This window comes from Hordeum vulgare, chromosome 7H (assembly GCF_904849725.1).
Source record: "Hordeum vulgare subsp. vulgare chromosome 7H, MorexV3_pseudomolecules_assembly, whole genome shotgun sequence".
Classification (NCBI taxonomy): domain Eukaryota; kingdom Viridiplantae; phylum Streptophyta; class Magnoliopsida; order Poales; family Poaceae; genus Hordeum; species Hordeum vulgare.
The window spans coordinates 578,893,133-578,911,960 of NC_058524.1; the positions used below are offsets into that span (position 1 = coordinate 578,893,133).

At 44.4% G+C, this 18,828-nt stretch overlaps 12 non-coding genes across 12 annotated transcripts; all 12 read left to right on the top strand.

Moving 5' to 3' along the window:
* The first annotated feature begins 12,982 nt into the window (after nucleotides 1–12,982).
* LOC123414390 lies at nucleotides 12,983–13,081 on the top strand. The gene has a single exon (XR_006614364.1). It is a non-coding gene; the product is annotated as a small nucleolar RNA Z103 (small nucleolar RNA).
* A 76-nt stretch (nucleotides 13,082–13,157) lies between these two features.
* On the top strand, nucleotides 13,158–13,256 carry LOC123414392. Its single transcript, XR_006614366.1, has one exon. It is a non-coding gene; the product is annotated as a small nucleolar RNA Z103 (small nucleolar RNA).
* A 142-nt stretch (nucleotides 13,257–13,398) lies between these two features.
* Nucleotides 13,399–13,497, top strand: LOC123414391. Its single transcript, XR_006614365.1, has one exon. It is a non-coding gene; the product is annotated as a small nucleolar RNA Z103 (small nucleolar RNA).
* Nucleotides 13,498–14,113: 616 nt separating this feature from the next.
* Nucleotides 14,114–14,197, top strand: LOC123414405. Its single transcript, XR_006614376.1, has one exon. It is a non-coding gene; the product is annotated as a small nucleolar RNA R16 (small nucleolar RNA).
* A 74-nt stretch (nucleotides 14,198–14,271) lies between these two features.
* On the top strand, nucleotides 14,272–14,356 carry LOC123414543. The gene has a single exon (XR_006614479.1). It is a non-coding gene; the product is annotated as a small nucleolar RNA U36a (small nucleolar RNA).
* Nucleotides 14,357–14,404: 48 nt separating this feature from the next.
* LOC123414388 lies at nucleotides 14,405–14,500 on the top strand. Its single transcript, XR_006614362.1, has one exon. It is a non-coding gene; the product is annotated as a small nucleolar RNA Z223 (small nucleolar RNA).
* A 117-nt stretch (nucleotides 14,501–14,617) lies between these two features.
* Nucleotides 14,618–14,732, top strand: LOC123414401. The gene has a single exon (XR_006614372.1). It is a non-coding gene; the product is annotated as a small nucleolar RNA Z278 (small nucleolar RNA).
* A 116-nt stretch (nucleotides 14,733–14,848) lies between these two features.
* LOC123414528 lies at nucleotides 14,849–14,950 on the top strand. Its single transcript, XR_006614465.1, has one exon. It is a non-coding gene; the product is annotated as a small nucleolar RNA snoR97 (small nucleolar RNA).
* A 587-nt stretch (nucleotides 14,951–15,537) lies between these two features.
* On the top strand, nucleotides 15,538–15,662 carry LOC123414534. The gene has a single exon (XR_006614471.1). It is a non-coding gene; the product is annotated as a small nucleolar RNA snoR83 (small nucleolar RNA).
* A 321-nt stretch (nucleotides 15,663–15,983) lies between these two features.
* On the top strand, nucleotides 15,984–16,068 carry LOC123414539. The gene has a single exon (XR_006614475.1). It is a non-coding gene; the product is annotated as a small nucleolar RNA snoR8a (small nucleolar RNA).
* A 127-nt stretch (nucleotides 16,069–16,195) lies between these two features.
* On the top strand, nucleotides 16,196–16,276 carry LOC123414522. The gene has a single exon (XR_006614459.1). It is a non-coding gene; the product is annotated as a small nucleolar RNA snoR77Y (small nucleolar RNA).
* Nucleotides 16,277–16,480: 204 nt separating this feature from the next.
* On the top strand, nucleotides 16,481–16,567 carry LOC123414546. Its single transcript, XR_006614482.1, has one exon. It is a non-coding gene; the product is annotated as a small nucleolar RNA U36a (small nucleolar RNA).
* The last annotated feature ends 2,261 nt before the right edge of the window (nucleotides 16,568–18,828 follow it).

Consider the following 18,828-nt stretch of genomic DNA (forward strand, 5'->3'; position numbering starts at 1 on the left):
CATCCAATGCGCGGCGCTGGCTACCTGTTTGATCAAATGCTCGTGAATTTCGCTGGGCATCCGCATTGCCGCCGGTTTGTTTCGTGCTGTTTCTGGAGCAGTAGTTGGTGCACGTGGTCGGGGACGCTGTGACATCCTCGACTTTTGCTACAGTGATGATTGTAATGAAGCGACAGTGATCCTACGCTAATGATGCCACGTCACCGTTAACTATATCAATGTTCTCGTGATGGTTGAAACCGAATCATAATTCGAAGCTTTGGGATTAAGTCAAACGTGAAAAGATTTTTATGTTGTTGAGATAACAACGTCGGGGAGTTATAAAGATTCCCTAGCAGATTATAATATCAAGTCGGGTACTTTTGGAATCATTGATGATCCCGATATATTAAGAAAGGAGCTTTAACAAAATAAGTAAAGAAATATAGTAAATGAAGATAAATAAACAAAAGAAAGGACTAAAAGTATAGATTATAAATTATAATAGAAAGTAAATAAGAATAGAATAATAAAAGGGATTAGAATAAATAATAATAATAAAAGATTAAAAAAAAAAGGGACCAACCCCTCCCTCCCTGGCTCAGCTGGGCGTGGTGGCCCAGCTGGCCACCACCGACCGGCCCAACTCGGGGGGGGGGGGGGGGGGCAAACCCTAGAGCCCCCCCTGGTTCCCCTCGGCTCCCCACTCCCTTTCCAGCGCCGCCACCAGGGGCAACCCGAGCCCCCACGACCTCCCTCTCTCTCTCGTGATTCTCTCCCTCCCCCCACGACCCTGCTCTCCCTCCCAACGCCCCCTCGGCAGAGCCCGTCGCCCCTCCCCTCGGAGCCCCACCCCACGCCAGATCCCCCACCTCTCTCATCCCGTCGCCCCTCTCCTGCCTCCTCCCTGGCCGGCGCGCCTTCCCCCCCGCCGACGAGCAGCCCCCCCCTCACGGCCTCCTCCTCCCCCGGCGGCCCCTCCCCTCTCCCGGCCGGCGAGCCCCCCACCCCCACCGCGCCGGCCAGCAGCACCACCTCGGCCCTCCAACCTCGCCGGCCTACCACCCGCCGCCCCCGTCGGCCTTCTCCCGCTCGGTCCAGGAGGGACCGGGCAGGGAGACATCTCCAACTCACCGGATCCGGCCGGCTCCCCCTCGCCGGCGCGTCACCACCATCATCACCGTCCCCTTCATCACCGGAACCGCGTCACCGTCGTCACCTTCACCTTCGTGCGAACTCCGGCTTCACCGGCCCCTCCCGCCAACGTCGGTGAGCCCCTCCTCGGGCTCCTCCCACCATGTCGTTCTCCTCGCCGTCCCGGTTCCGTTCCGGCAAACGGGACCTCGATCCGTCGACGGTAGACTCCGGTAGGAAGGATTGAATATTTGGTTCCTCTAGGTTGAGTTAGGAGAGAGTTGTTCTGTGTCTGTTAACAGAGAGAGAGAGATGAGTGTTGAGAGTTAAAAAAAAAGAAATAAAAACAAATGTTGTATTCCGTATGTATGTATGTATGTATTCGATACCCGTATTTATGTATGTATTTGCGTATATAGGCATGTGGAGAAATACGACATGTGTATGGTTATGTATTTGTGATTAATAAAATGCGTAAATGGCCTTGGGTCACTTACCGGTGGGGCCAACGCACCCGCTGTCTATGACAGGGAGACCCCACGCGATAGTTAAAATAAAAATAAAAATAATGTTTTTATTAAATAAATAAATAAATAGATATATTAGTTAAATTAATTAATTAGAATAATTAGAGTATGACACGTGGGTCCCCCACTAAATTAATTTGATTAATTAATATTTAATCTTAAATAAAACTTGTGCCTATGACGTTCGGGACCCGCTGGTCAGTTGACCAGTCAAATGTGATGTCAGCATGACATCGCGATGATGTCATAATGGGATTTTATTAAATCTTTTAAATCTGTTTTTAATTCCTAAATAATTAATAAAACTTTAAGAATTAATATTAAATAATCCGTAAGTCAGATCAAAATATTTTCAACATGAAAGTTGATCAGCAAAACGAGACGAACCCGGATACACAGTCCGTTCGTCTGTCACGCGTCCCTAGCATAGCAAACTTGGAACTTTTCCCATCGTTTCCAGTATAACCGGTAGTAGCCCGAGACCCGGAAAATATCGTCAGATATTCTTCCGACCCGTCTATGACGGATGTTGCTGCGTTAGCTCATGTCTAGCCTACATCTTTTCATGTCATGCTTTGTGTTGCATCGGTGCTATTATTTATTGTTTCTTCCCCCTCTTCTTACCGGTAGACCCCGAGACTGACGCTGCTGCCGGGTACATCTACGACCCTGCCGATCAGTCCTTTGCCGCAGAGCAGCAAGGCAAGCAAACTCCCCTTGATCATTCCTATATCGCCTATGTCTTTCTTCCTACTGCTTGCATTAGTATTTTGCTATTGTTGTAGTTAGCTCCTATATCTGATGCATAGCCTATTTTTAATGAACTGCTACTTTCAGTCCTGTAACTTTAATATGCTTAGTATAGGTGGAGCAGTCATCCCCTCTGACCCCGTAGTTCAGTTGCCCCGCTTGTTTTCGAATCTCGATCTCTGATGGACGAGTCAGACCCGACACAACACATACACCCCCCTTCGTTGTACGACGCTATAGGGATACTATCGGGTACCGAGGGTGACACCTCGCTAAGTACTCCTGATGATATCTCTGTAGTATAGCTAGTCGGTCGTGGTTATCGAGGGTGATTCCTCTTTCACCATTCCCGATGACGCCCCTGTCGTGCAACCCTTCAAGTGTGGGACCCCCGAGGATGATTCCTCTAAGCCCACCTTGACGGGTACGTTGTTCGGAATCCAACGAGGGTGATACCTCGGATTCCCCCGACGTTACAACCACACAGTTACTCGACCATGTTACTGGGATCATTGGTGATTAGTTGTAAGACGGGTGGATTCCCGTGAGATTGTGTTGATGGCCTAATTAAAATGCTAATGGATTTGGGTATTTGATCTGGGTTGGTTGGAGACCTTTTCGCACTAACCGGCTACGCGGGAAGAATTATGGGTACTCGGCGTCGTGGTATCAGCCGAAGCTTTTCAGATGCCAGCAATGTAGCGGCGCGCGCCCGAGTGGTCCCGAGATGCATCGCGCTTGTGATTAAGGGATGCTAGGACTGACGTCGGCCGCCCACGCCACGTGCAGGAGCGTGAAGGGGAACTGGGCCCACGAACCCTTTGTGCTTAGGATTTAGACCGGCGGGCTGGCCTCTCTGATTAGTCTTAGGTGGGGCTGCGACGTGTCGATATTCCGAGGCCGGGCAGGACCCAGAAAAGTATGTCCGACCAGAGTGTTATCGAGCGTGACGGGACATGTGGTGCACCCCTGCAGGGATGAAAATTAACTATTCGGATAGCCGTGTCCACGGTTACAAGACGACTTGGAGTTGTGCCCCGATCTTTTACAACTACAATTGTTACTTAACTGGAATTAGTTTGCCTCGGGATTGCTTCCTCGCAGAGAGTCGAGGGAGGATCTTTAGGCGTTGTGACATCCTCGACTTTTGCTACAGTAGTGATTGTAATTAAGCTACAGTGATCAACCGCTAATGATGCCACGTCATCGAATTTACATCTCAGACCCGCGTTGATTCGAGTTTGTCCGGATTCCAAATTTGAAAACAAAAGTAAAGTACTTTATAAGTTCATTACAAATTTTAAAAGATTATGTTTATGAAAGAAAGAATTTAAAAAGAAAAATCAGATAGTAAGATAAATAGGAAAGAAAGAAATAATAATAAGAAAAGGCAAAACAAAACAAAACAACAACAACAAAAAAACAAAAAAAGGCAACCCCACCCCCCTGGCCGAGCTGGGCCAAAAGGGCCCAACTGGCCAGGCCCCCGCGCCCTCTCCCTGGCTCAAACCCTAGCCCCCTGGCGAGGGAGCCGCCTCCCTCCCTCGCTACTCCCTCCTCCCACGCCGCCGCCAGCCTCCCCCTCGTGGGGGGCCCCACCCCCACGACAGCGCCACCTCCCCCCCTCTCTCGGTCCCCCCACCGAGACTCCCACGACGCCAGGCCCCTCCCCATCTCTCCCGTTACCCTCGCCCCCATCTCCCTCCCACGAGCCCTCTCTTCCCGTCGCCCCAGATCCCACCTCGGCCGGCGGCCTCCCCTGCCTCCCGCCGGCGAGCTCCCCCGCCGGCCTCCTCCCTCCACTGACCCTCCTCCCCCGGCGGCCCCCCACCTCACGGCCTCCTCCTCCCCCGGCGAGCCCCCTCCCCGGCCGGCGCGCCACCTCCTCCCGCCGGCGAGCCCCTCGGCCTCCTCCTTCCCGCGGCGAGCCCCGACCCCCCCCTCGGTCCTTCTTTCCACGGCGAGCCCCGGCCCCCGTCGGCCTTCTCCCGCTCGGTCCGGGAGGGACAGGGCAGGGAGACGTCATCACCTCACCGGATCCGGCCGGCTCCCCCTCGCCGGCGCGTCATCACCATCATCACCGTCCCCTCCACCACCGGAACCACGTCGTCTCCACCGTCACCTTCGTGCGAACTCCGGCTTCACCGGGCCGTCTCGTCACCGTCGGTGAGCCCCTCCTCGGGCTCCTCCCACCGTGTCGATCTCCTCACCGTCCCGGTTCCGTTCCGGCAAACGGGACCTCGATCCGTCGACGGTAGACTCCGGTAGGAGCATTTGAACTTTCGGTTCTTCTAGGTGGAGTTAGCAGAGAGTTCTGAGATGAGTGTTGTGAGAGAAAAGAAAAATGAATAAAAACAAATGATGTATTAAATGCGTATGTATGTATGTATGTATGAGATGTGATGTATGTATTTGCGTATATGGATATTTAGAGGAATACGGTATTTGCACGGTTAGGTATCTAATAATAAAAATGAGAAAATAACCTTAGGCCACTTACCGGTGGGGCCAATGCATCCGCTGTCTATGACAGGGAGGCCCCATGCGGTAGTTAATATAAATAATAAAAAAATAATGTTTTATTAAATAAATAAATAGATGTATTAGTTAAAATAATTAATTAACATAATTAGAGTATGACACGTGGGTCCCTCGTTGAATTAATCTGATTAATAACTAATTAATCTTAATAAAAACTTGTGTCTATGACGTTCGGGACCCGCAGGTCAGTTGACCGGTCAAATGTTGATGTCAGCATGACATCACGATGATGTCATAAATGGAATTTTATTAAATCTTTTAAATCTGTTTTTAATTCCTAAATAATTAATAAAACTTTGAAAATTAATATTAAATAATCCGTAAGTCAGATCAAAATAATTTCAACATGAAAGTTGATCAGCAAAGCGAGACGAACCCGGATACACGGCCCGTTCGTCTGTCACACGTCCCTAGCATAGCAAACATGAAACTTTTCCATCGTTTCCAGTATAACCGGTAGTAGCCCGAGACCCGGAAAATATCGTCAGATATTCTTCCGACCCGTCTATGACGGATGTTGCTGCGTTAGCTCATGTCTAGCCTGCATCTTTCCATGTCATGCTTTGTGTTGTATCGGTGCTATTATTTATTGTTTCTTCCCCCTCTTCTTACCGGTAGACCCCGAGACTGACGCTGCTGCCGGGTACATCTACGACCCTGCCGATCAGTCCTTTGCCGCAGAGCAGCAAGGCAAGCAAACTCCCCTTGATCATTCCTATATCGCCTATGTCTTTCTTCCTACTGCTTGCATTAGTATTTTGCTATTGTTGTAGTTAGCTCCTATATCTGATGCATAGCCTATTTTTGATGAACCGCTACTTTCAGTCCTGTACTTTTAATATGCTTAGTATAGGTGGAGCAGTCATCCCGTCTGATCCCGTAGTTCAGTTGCCCCGCTTGTTTTCAAATATCGATCTCTGATCGACGAGCCAGACCCGACACAACACATTCACCCCCCCTTCGTTGTACGACGCTACAGGGATACTATTGGGTACCGAGGGTGACACCTCGCTAAGTACTCGTGATGATATCTCTGTAGTATAGCTAGTCGGTCATGGTTATCGAGGGTGATTCCTCTTTCACCATTCCCGATGACGCCTCTGTCGTGTAACCCCGCGAGTGTGGGACCCCCGAGGGTGATTCCTCTAAGGCCACCTTGACGGGTACATCGTTCGGTGTCCAACGAGGGTGATACCTCGGACCCCCCCCCCCCCCCCCGATGTTACAGCCACACAGTTACTCGACCATGTTACTGGGATCATGGGTGATTAGTTGTAAGACGGGTGGATTCCCGTGAGACTGTGTTGATGGCCTAATTAAAATGCTAATGGATTTGGGTATTTGATCTGGGTTGGTCGGAGACCTTTTCGCACTAACCGGCTACGCGGGAAGAATTATGGGTACTCGGCGTCGCGGTATCAGCCGAAGCTTTTCAGATGCCAGCAATGTAGCGGCGCGCGCCCGAGTGGTCCCGAGATGCATCGCGCTTGTGATTAAGGGATGCTAGGACTGACGTCGGCCGCCCACGCCACGTGCAGGAGCGTGAAGGGGAACTGGGCCCACGAACCCTTTGTGCTTAGGATTTAGACCGGCGGGCTGGCCTCTCTGATTAGTCTTAGGTGGGGCTGCGACGTGTCGATATTCCGAGGCCGGGCAGGACCCAGAAAAGTATGTCCGACCAGAGTGTTATCGAGCGTGACGGGACATGTGGTGCACCCCTGCAGGGATGAAAATTAACTATTCGGATAGCCGTGTCCACGGTTACAGGACGACTTGGAGTTGTGCCCCGATCTTTTACAACTACAATGGTTACTTAACTGGATTTAGTTTGCCTCGGGATTGCTTCCTCGCAGGGAGTCGAGGGAGGATCTTTAGGCGTGACCTCACTTTAATATTGCTGCAACAATATGACTATTTTTGTGTTACCCCTGTTCTACTCTCGTCTATTGCTGCAAGACCCTGAAGATGCTAGTCTTCGATAGGACTAGGCCTTCTCTCTCTATTCTCGCATTGCTGCAGTCGGTCCACATATAACCCCCTTCTTTGATACTGATGCATAATTAGAATAGTTCTGATGTAAGACTTGCGAGTACTTTGGATGAGTACTCACCGCTGTTTTGCTCCCCCCTTGTTCCCTTGATCCGTTTGCTGCGACCAGATGATGGAAGCCAGGAGATGGAGGTCCCCGCCGCCGACGACTGCTACCCCGACGGTGCCTACTACTACGTGGAGGCCACTGATGATCAGGAGTAGTTAGGAGGTTCCCAGGCAGGAGGCCTCGCCTCGTTCGATCGTTGTATCTTTTGTGCTAGCCTTCTCTAAGGCACCCCATGTTTTATGTCTGTACTCAGATATTTGTTGCTTCCGCTGACTCGTGTGTTTATCGAGCTTTCGTATTCTAGCCCTCGAGGCCCCTGGCTTGTAATATGAAGCTGATGTTATTTTATTTGTGTCTAGAGTTGTGTTGTGATATCCTCCCGTAAGTCCTTGGGTTTGATCGTACGCATTTGCGTGTTTGGTTAGCGTACGATTAAATCGAGGGCGTCACAGGCGTGACCTCACTTTAATATTGCTGCAACAATATGATTATTTATGTTTTACCCCTGTTCTACTCTCGTCTATTGCTGCAAGACCCTGAAGATGCTAGTCTTCGATAGGACTAGGCCTTCTCTCTCTATTCTCGCATTGCTGCAGTCAGTCCACATATAACCCCCTTCTTTGATACTGATGCATAATTAGAATAGTTCTGATGTAAGACTTGCGAGTACTTTGGATGAGCACTCACCGCTGCTTTGCTCCCCCCTTGTTCCCTTGATCCGTTTGCTGCGACCAGATGATGGAGCCCAGGAGATGGAGGTCCCCGCCACCGACGGCTGCTACCCCGATGGTGCCTACTACTACGTGGAGGCCGCTAATGATCAGGAGTAGTTAGGAGGTTCCCAGGCAGGAGGCCTCGCCTCGTTCGATCGTTGTATCTTTTGTGCTAGCCTTATCTAAGGCACCCCCATGTTTTATGTCTGTACTCAGATATTTGTTGCTTCCGCTGACTCGTGTGTTTATCGAGCTTTCGTATTCTAGCCCTCGAGGCCCCTGGCTTGTAATATGAAGTTGATGTTATTTTATTTGTGTCTAGTGTTGTGCTGTGATATCTTCCCGTGAGTCCTTGGGTTTGATCGTACGCATTTGCCTGTATGGTTAGCGTACGATTAAGCCGAGGGCGTCACAGACGCCCATTTTGTCGATCAAATTGGCCAACCGCTATCCATGATGCGGTTTGTCCGATAGAACGAAGAACGCAAGCATGTTTCCTTGTTTCGGGGCGTGCCCTCTTCTTCTGATGGATTATTGACGCTCCACTGATTCCCAATGAATAATGATGGGGTTCAGTAAGTTTCAGTAGCAAAATAATAACATGCTATATTGTACATATCATCCCGACCTTACGCTGAGAGTATAAGCTTGCCAGCTTAGAGGGTAATTTCGTAGTGGTTGCATGGGGCCATGTGCATCATTTCTTGTTTGCTTTGGTGTATGTACATTGAGGGAAATCTGTTTGGAAACAAGGATGTATTGGGTGGTCTCCGACCGCCCAACGACAATACAGAGTCGTCGTAGTTGGGTTGTGCTCATGTAACACTGAAACTTGACATAATTATTCAGTTTATTTTATAAACATGTTGATTAGCCACTCTGGCAAAGAGGCATCTTTAATATTTAACTAATCTCTTTTTCAGAAACTTCAATTCTGCTCATAGGAATTGAGATGCCCAATATTCCTCAATTTGCTCACAAGGCTGTAATATATGTATGCTTTACACATGTCAACCCATTGGAAGAGTATTTTCAAGGATTTTGCTGCTTACTAATTGTTTACATCCATTGTATAAACTAAGCACTTGGGTGACTGTTCCCCATACAGATGAATACAACAAGAAGGGAGGCTGAGGAGGGGTAAATTCTTTTTATTGGCCAGGTTGTGGTGAGAACATAAGTGAGAGAATCGGGGTGTGGCTCATTGCTTCATATGCTGCTACCGATATATGTATGTTGCCGATTGCTTCATATGCTGCTACTAATATATGTATGCTGCTGATTGGTCCTGATATACACTCCCTATTGCTGCTATTGGTAATATTGCTACTCAATTTGATCGGTAGAGTGGTAATAGACAGTGAGAGTGGATAGTGCTCATATGCGAGTCGGACCATTGTCCTTTATGTGATGAATGAGAGAATATTTCGTATATGTTAATCAACTCCTCCTCCTTAGCCTTGCCGTGGTCTGAACTACAAAGTTTTCATCCATTCAATGTTGATTCAGTCGAAGATCTCTCAGAAGAAACTTATTTCAACAAGATTCACTCTACTGTGCTTATCGCGGTCCTTTGGAATATATGGAAGCGCAGGAACTCCAAGCTCTTCTGGGTTGTTTTTGAGGATTTGCACATTACTGTAGCAAGAGTTTTTATGATCTTATGTTGTGGCCCAACACGTATTCAAATGAAATTAAGAAAGGGCTCTTTATGGATTGCAGCACTATGTTGTATCACCTGTTTGTGAGATTGTAACTTTCCCTATTTTTCATGACATTAGTTTAAAAAAAATCATGGTTTTACACATGTTCACACAATTGTGTTTCAAAAAATATGTTTGCACTTGTTTTAAAATCATAAGAATTCTAAAGAATCCATTTTTACTAAAAATATATTTTAAAATGTACAAAAAAATAAAACATTCTTTAAAGAAAAAACATCTATTGAAGGATTTTTTTTAGAGAAATGTTCTGCTTTTCATAAACAATTAAGATTAATAACGAAGTGTCCCAATTTTGATGTAAACCTTAACTTCTATTAAAAATAAGGAAATTTCATGTTTACAAAAAAAACCATTGACAAACTATTCCATGCAAAACTTCTCTTCCATATGATGAAGAACGCTAAGTTGGCTTCTTCACGTCCAAACTTGATTCTACAAAAAGCAATAATCACTTTTACCTTATTACCGATGTCTATTAAACTTGGATATATAAAATGATGCAAAATGAAATATAAAGCTGGTTGTGCCTCTTTCTTCGTCCGGTGCAACGTATGGGCATTTGTACTAGTAGATCATCATCCATTGATGCCTCAAATAGAGATACACACTTTGTGTATAAATTCCACGCTTGGTTCTTCGCCACTAATACTATAATCAAATACCTCGTGTAGCAGATTGCATTGCGCTATCATCCCCTTATCGGAGAAGCCAACTAGGTTGGCCCATTTAGTGGTAACAAAGCCCTAGGTACAAACAATTTTCTTTAGTGATGTACAGACGACTTTGTTCAACCGATATTAGGAATTTTCTGAGACCTTCCTCCTGGTTTTGGGAAGGTTCTATAGAAAACAATTCATCAGTTTTTTATCAATGGGATTTCCACCTTTTCTTTATATCTTTTGTTTTTCTTTCTTATTCTTCTTTTTAATTTCATTTTTTAATTGACTTCCTTTTTAATCCGAGGATTTTTTTTCACTCGCAAATATTTTTCAACTTGTGAACATTTTTCTCATTTGCGAACTTTTTGAATTATGTAACATTTTTAATTTACTATTTTAATTAACAAACATCATAATTAGTGATATATTTACAGAAAATTTAACGATTTTAAAGTAATGATTTTTTATTTTGCAAATAAAATATGAATCTGTGAACATTATTTTAAATTAGCAAACCCTTTTTAAACTTCTACTTCCTCCATTCCTTAATATAAGAGCGTGTTTACTCTACACTAGTGTCAAAAACGTTCTTATAGTATTGGACGAAGGTAGTAGTTTTTTTAAAGTTTGCAAACAGTACTCAACTTTATGAACTTTTTTTCAAATTTGTGAAAACAAAATCTCGCCATTTTTCTCTAGTTTTGAATAGTTTTCAAATTGAAAATTATTTTCTAAACTTCAAGAACGTTTTTACAAATATATGAAGATTTTTTTTAATTCTTGAGCTTTTTTATCCCAAATACAAAAAAGAAAAACAAATATCCTTCTACCTGCCAATGTAACACTGCTTTTTTGACAACATGTATACACTGCATTTCTAAAAGGACCGCATACATAGCTAGGTATAGTGTGAAGAAAATAATGGAGAAGAAAGAAAAATGAGATAAGAAAAAATATCATGTGTTTTTTAGGGTATACACACTCGACTTTGTTACTCAGAAGATAGTTTTACATAGGCAATACCAGAATAACATGTGGGTTTAAGAACGAGACATGACGCCCCTATGAAAGAGTCAGAGCGTGTTTAGCTAAACAATGTGCATCTACATTCGGCGGCGCCCTTCATAGACGAAGGATCAAGAATGGAACACCAAAGCTCGCTGCTTGTTCTCCTTGATAATTACGAAGTCAGTGATTTGCACTATGTGGTCAACTTCAGATGAGAAAGATTGAGGTCAGCCGCCAACACTAAAACCCTTGAGCAAGCCATAGATCTTCTAGGCATTCCTTGAAAAAGCTAAACCGTATTTTATATGTAAGGCGCCACTTTCAACAGTCTTGGTAAAAGGCTAAATTCATGTCATCTTTTCCATAGTCGGTAAAAAAAATTGATCTCAAAATTTTGAACGGTATTATATATTATAAAAAAACCCGCCTGGTTTTGTACCTATAGCACTACGAGAGCAACAGCAGAAAAAAAGGGACAAAAAGAACCAGCGGGCGAATCTCGCGAGCGGCCGAGCTGGCGCGACACCTAGGCCCACCCGAGCGGGCGACACCGCCCCCAGTTTGCAGCTTCTAACGGGCCGGGCCTGGCCTGGCCTCACAAGGATTACCGTTCCGGCCTCTTATGCCCCCCCCCCCCCCCCCCAGGGTTCACGTCGAGCCGGCTACAAAAGGAAGGGAGCGGAAACCTAATCTGCAGGGTCACGCCCCCCTACTCCCTGTCTCCCCAGTCCGGCCGCCGCCGCCACCCACCTGCGCCTCCTGCAACCACGCCGCCGCCTCCCCGCCTGCACTCGCTCAGGTTCCCTCGTGCTCTAGTTCTCGCCCCCCGCGACGGGCCGGCGGCCACCCCTCAGGCGTTGTCGCCCACCGGATGCCCCGACACGGGTAGCCTTCCGACGGCGGAGAGTCGCACGGTCGCCTAACCTGTGGTAGCTGCCGCGGCGTATCCGCTTTCTCAGTCCAACCGAGGTCGGCGGTCCGGGCGGCGAGTTCCCACCGATCTGGGATTCGAAGCTCGTCTCAGCGAACCCTGGTCGATCTATACTTTTGAATTCATGCCATTGCTGTTGTTTTGCCGTGCATACTCACGCCTGCCAGTTTTCGTTACGTCGAGATCGGTTATATATTCGATTGACGGTCCCCGTGAAGATAAAATTCAGGTCCAAAGACGACTGATGACTGGTTTTAGCCTCAAGCCGTCTTATCTTGCAGTTTTGTTGAGCTGGTGGCTTGGCGCTAAAACCATTGTTAGGGTCGTCGGTGATGGCCATATTAGCTATGAGATCTGAGGGACGCCATCAATATGATCACGTAATCCGTCCTTCTCCTTTGATTTCTACTACGGTTAGCGTAATCCCTCCTTCTCCTTTGGTTTATACTACGATTAACCTAGTGTACCATTGTCCTGTTAAGTAGTTTTATTTGTATGTGGTATCTAGCTCAAGTAGCGGTATCCCAATGAAGAAAGAATTTAGTCCCAAAGATGAATGGTCGATTAGTTTTAGCTTCAAGCCATTTAGTGTATTCTTTGTACCCGTGGCTTGTGGCTAAAACTAGTGTGCTTTTAAGTTTGTCTGTGATGGCACATAGCTATGAGATCCGAGGGATGCGACCATGTGAGCCATTTAGCTTGTTTCAGCTTTGGTCATCCTTTTTTGCTCTGTTAGGTATTTCTGCTTTGGATGAATTTGATCTGCTCCAGTTTGACTTTCTGGTCTAATAGAACAGTTTCTTTTCTTGTTAGCAGAGCTTACACTCCTTTCTTCTAGTAAAACTTTTGAACCACAAGCAATTAGACCAGTTGCCGCCCATGGATTCTCTTGTTTCTGAGATTGCGTTCTGGATTTAGATGGAAGTGAGGATCCTTTCCCCAGCTGATCGACTATGATTATACTGTGCGCAAATGTAATCCTTTATCAGAGGATTCCAAGCCAGAAATCTGATCCATCTCTTTCAACAATCTCCATCCCCCTTTTCCCGTCTTGTATGTTACCTTTGTTTTGCTGCTTTGATTTGTGTATTGAATGGAAGTGAGGATCCTTTCCCCAACTGATCGACTATGATTATACTGTGCGCTACTGTAATCTTCTATCAGAGGATTCCAAGCCAGAACTCTGATCCATCATTGTTATCTTTGACACCTTAGTTTTTTTTAATTTATTTTGTTTTCACCACTCAGAAATTTAATCCTCTATTGGAGGATTCCAAACCAGACATCATCTCTTCTAACTTTCTGATTTTGATTGTTCTATTTTGAGTACTTGAATGGAAGTGAGGATCCTTTCCCCAAATGATCGACGGTGATTATACTGTGCGCAACTGTACTCCTTTATCAGAGGATTCCAAGCCAGAAATCTGATCCATGTCTCCAAATAATCTTGACGCACATTTTTCTGTTTGTATTGTTTGTGCTCTGATTTGTAAATGGAATGGAAATTAGGATCCTTTCCCCTTCCATCAGGATTCCTAGCCAGAAATCATGTTAGTTCCTTTTTGTGTTTGTTTTAAGCTTATCATGTGATTACTTTCGTTTTCATATTGTTGTTTTCCGTGATTTGCTCCGAAATCTTTCTCGGTGAAGCGAGTAAAAGCAGACGGGCGGTCTGAACTGATGCCATGTTGATATGTCTGCATCATCTGTGCTTACCCTTGTGGATAGCATCTGAGAGAAAACAAGATGTTTCTTTTCCAGCTGTATGTTTCTGTTTTCTTATTGTAAAATTTGTGTCTAAGCTCATATTCGTCCTCATAGATTGATGTGTTTCAGTTTATTACTTTGCCCCAATCCGAGGCCATTGCTCGTAGTCAAATGTATTGTCTCAGATTTCTGTTTCCGACAATCTGAAAATATCCTGCACTCTTAATGCAAAATTCCATGCACGGACTAATGAATCTCTGATTATTATCTGATGATGCCTTCCATTCACACTCTGCATTTGTCAGCTATTTTCCTTGCAATTTTATCAATCATGTATCTTAGGGTGGCAAATGAGGTGAAATATTGTATGCTAAACACTGAATCTTTGATATGTTTACAAAACTCCGCTTATTATCTGATGCCACCTCAGCATTCAAGTATCTTTTCATGTTCTCTTTTCTCCACTATTTCTTTATCATTTTTGTATTTCATTTGAATGATGGCTATGATTTAAATTTTACCCGCGCTTCTGATTAATCCATGAAGTACAAGGGAAAACATGGTTGAATTTCTTAATATGAGCCATTATTTAATCTTGGTTCTCTGTTTTAGATTTTGTGTATTTTTGTTTTACCATGGCAGTGATGATTAACACTTTCAGCAAACATGCCAGTTCTGCTTCTGAGAATTCATGACTGAAAAATCTGTTATATAATATCTGAGCTATTTTGCACTGTGTTGTACCGTTGTTGATACCTGTAAATTAATGATTGATTATCTTCACTTCCGTACATTTTCTATCTAAATATTTTGGCATGTAATTTGTTATGAAACACCATCTGAATTGCCAGTGATGCTACACCCTACATTTGGAGGTGCAGATGACTCCAGGATCCTGTTTACAGGATGAACCTACCTGGAGGCGCTGTGTCTGCATGACATTCATGGGCAAGTCTGAGGTTCTTGATGATCACAAGAAACTTATCTTAATGCTATCCAGTTAACCTCTGTTTTTTAATTGATAATTAAATGGCTGTGTATTTATCTCTTGAGTTTAACTATCCTCTTCACAAGTACCTCTTATATGTGGAAGAGGCTGAAAAACTCGCAGATTGTGTGTTGTCATCAGCTTCGTCTCTCTGCCCTACGAGATGGGAGTTAAATAACGACACCAGATTCACTCATATGTATTCCTGCTTGAATCATCTGTGTTGCAGAACCCATGGAAAGTTAACTGAAGGAATTAAGTCTTATTTTCTTAAGCAGAACTGGTGGAATAAAATTCTTTAAACATGAACAGATATATTAAAATGCTCATTGTATTATTGGCCTGTGTTGTTTGCTTTGTTTGTGGTATATCTTGCTGCATTGTCCTGATGAATAATAAAATTCCGTCTTTATTTCTTTTGATTTATTTCTTGGTCTTAATACTACTTCACTGTTAGTTTAATATGTGATGGCCAGTAGCTACGGATGTGTTTATCTGAGGCATGTTTTTTCCCCAGGAGTTGACTTGGCTCTGCAATACTTCTATTCCATTTTCATATGTAGGCAATATTTGGTGTTAACACATGGTTGCCTTTGAGAGATCCTGCTGGATTTTGTTTTGCCATGCTGGTTCCGTTGCGGGCGTACACTTATCTAGAGCCTCCACCGTGTCTCACCCTCCACATCTGTTGCTTGGTGTTGGATTGGTTCTTGAAAATTTCGAATCTAATCTTTGTTGTTCCATGGTTTATGTTTTTAATTTCTCTCTGGCCTTCATAATCCCGGATTAACTTGCTTAGCTGTTCTTCTGATTCATGGGAGGCCAAGACTGATGTCTGGGAGTTTCGCTGATAGCGCCTTCTTTCCTAGTGGAGGTGCTTCATTAGTAACTCGCCACACATATTCAGAACAATTTTGCTTCTGTTATGTTTGTATGATTTGGGAGCACTGTCCCAATGTCTGGCCGCCGTTCTCTGGTGGATCCGAGTTTACAAAGCTCCCGAAAGGTATTCAGGTGGCGCTTAGAGCACAAATCCGTCTAGATGGATCTTGGGTTACGCTCGCCCCCAAATTCCAGTTTAGTCTTTTTTTCGTGCTTTCTTTTGAATGGATGTATTAGGACTAAAAGTATGTACATACATTCATTTCTGTGACAAGTAATTTAGGAAAGAGGGAATATAATTCAAGTTCTTGTTGTATCACTGATTTAGCCACTTGAACCGTTGCTGGTGCAATGATTATATAACATTCCTCGTACTGAAGGGAGATCCCTCTGAACGACACCTATACACCCATAGAATCTGAGCACGAACAGACCATACTTATGGTTTCATTGACAATTTGCTTCTTCTTACCTTCCAAACTAAACTCCAATTTGAAGGTGGAGATGCAAAGGTGACATTACATGGCCCTGTTTTCAAGCTACAATGCAATTTGAAGCGGATGATGATTAGCTTTATGTTTGAATGACCGTCAGATTCCAAATGATGATATTTTTGCGGCTTTCTGAGGCTTAAAAAGGCTTAGCTCGTACTTTTTAAATTAGCTTTCTTCAGGATACATTATCAAAAGTGATTTTTTTCTGCATGATGATAACCCTGTATTGATATAATGATAAAGGAAAGCCCCAATGCTGATACATACTTGGACGAGCAATCTTGTGTCAGAGCAACGGATTCATGCTTATTTCCTCTGTTTCTATTTCAGATCTTAATGGTTTGGTGACAGTGATTAGAATCTTACCTGCGCTTCTGATTGACCCTTGAAATGGAAATACCAATTCGTGGGTGCATTTCTTGATATGAGCCATTGCAAATACAAGTTCCTTTTCTTTTGTCCTTGGTTTATTTATGTTATTATGTACTTCCACCGTTCCTAAATATAAGTCTTTCTAGAGATTTCACTAGTGAACTACGTACTCTCTTTTTGTTGACACTCACTTCCTACCAGAAGAGAGCGAACAGCAACAAGACAGAGAAGTGAAAGTGCACTTGTTGATAGTTGTTGCTATTGCCTCGTTGCCTGTCGTGGCCATGTAGTGGGCCTTCAGCTTCGGCCGTCGCCATGTAGTGGGGGGCCTCCAGCTTTGGTCGTAATGTCGCTGGATGCGGCCACCATGGTGTTGAGAGGGGCGTGCTTGGAGGTCACCACAGTGTTGGGAGGGTCGTGCCCTTATGCCGATGGGGTTTGACCCTTTGCTGATGGCAGTCCCGAGTATCCCTACGGTGCATGGTGCTGCTGTTGTGTTGAGGGGCGACAACCACCATTGTTTTCGGAGGGGTGCTAGTGGAGCGTTTCTTCTTATTTGAAGAAAATGTAAGAAGAAAATGAGATTCTTGATTCAATAATGACAGGGATCTGTCATTTTATACAACGGGAGGAGACGCGAACGCAAAGGGATGCGTCGGTTTTAGGAGAGACAGAGAGAGAACCGTTGTTGCGGGAGGAACCGCTTGATGGTTGGTCAAGGGGAGATTTCCCCTAATTACATAATTAGTTTTAACACCCCCTAATCTACAGGGGTTAAAACTAATTATGTAATTAAACCCCACCTTGAGATGTTATTTGAACAAGGATATCCCAAGAAGAAACTCCCCCTGTAGATAATAAGTCCCATTTGAAACCTCTAGACGACTTAGAGACTTGCAAGCAACAGGGGAGTCTTTCTGTACGTCTAGAGATCGAACCACCATAGGAGTTTTAGATGGATAGGATTTGTCACATTTGAATCCCACAGGGAAAACATTGGGAGGTGTAGGTATTGCTTCAGTGAATACCTTCCTTTTGTTAAGCGAGGCAATTTTTGCTTAATGGAATTGCATGACCCCAACTAGAAATTTTGACTGAAGCAAATTATGACTAATGGAATTGCTAGTAATTTTTCTCATCATCCCGGTTCTGGGATGGCCCAGGCGATCATGCCAGGTTTGGAATGCGTCAACATTCTGAAAAATTACTTTGTATGCAACATGTTTCATGGGTTTGATGTACGTATAGTATAAACCAGACGATAGAGAAGGAATTTTCTCATGTACATTTTTTCCATATCTGTGATCTTTAGTAAAGAGTAAATACTCCTCTTTGTTGTCTTCATGGGTTCCAATATGAAAACCATTCTTACGGATATCTCGATAACTGATCAGGGTACGTGATGAGTCAGGATACAATAAAGCATCCTCTATCGTCACTTGTACCACTTGGGAGTGTGAATATGGCACGTCCAGTACCAACAATCACCGTATCGCGTCCAGCGATAGTTAGAATATCTCCAGTCATCTTTTTCAGAGTTTGGAAATATTTTATCTCCCTCAGTATGGAGTTTGTGGTACCACTGTCCACAAGGCATAATTACTCTTCCATCGGATTGTCCTTGTAGAAAAACTATATAAAAACGAAAGAATTTTCAATAAGAAAACCTTATGTTAATACATAGAATACAATCTTTATTATATCAAATGTGCTGATATAATACAATATAAAGACAACAACAAACTTATGTTCTTATTACAATCATCACAAATGAACATAGTTAAATAGATCACTAAGGAGGTTGAATGACTAGTCAAAGTCACCAAACACATCGTTTGATTTGTACTCAAGTAACATGGCTTCCGTTTCAGCAGGGTCCTCAAGAGGATAAGGAATCTTGGCGTTGCTTGGTTCAGGAGGAATATCCTGTGAATCGCCAGCTCCATTTGCGCTATGCGAATGTAGGTTGAAGTTAGCTTCAAGCCTTTTCCCTTGAGGTGCTTTGCGTCCCTGAGATTGCTGGTACAACATGACCAGATGCTTGGGCATTGAGCACTTTTCAGTAGAATGCAAGTAGCATCCACACTTGTTGCAAAGTTTAGTTTTATCGAACTTTGGCTTTGCAGTACCTTTTCCCTTGCCCATGTTTCTGAATTTTGTGTTCCCATTGCGCTTGTGCATGTGCTTAGAATTGGAATGTTTACCTCGAAAGGTACCATTAAACTTCTGTCTATTCGTGACATTCAGATGAACTTCAGGTAAAGGTTGTGCCCCAACTGGGCGTTGAGAGCCATTCTTAGCGAGTAGCTCATCATGCTTTT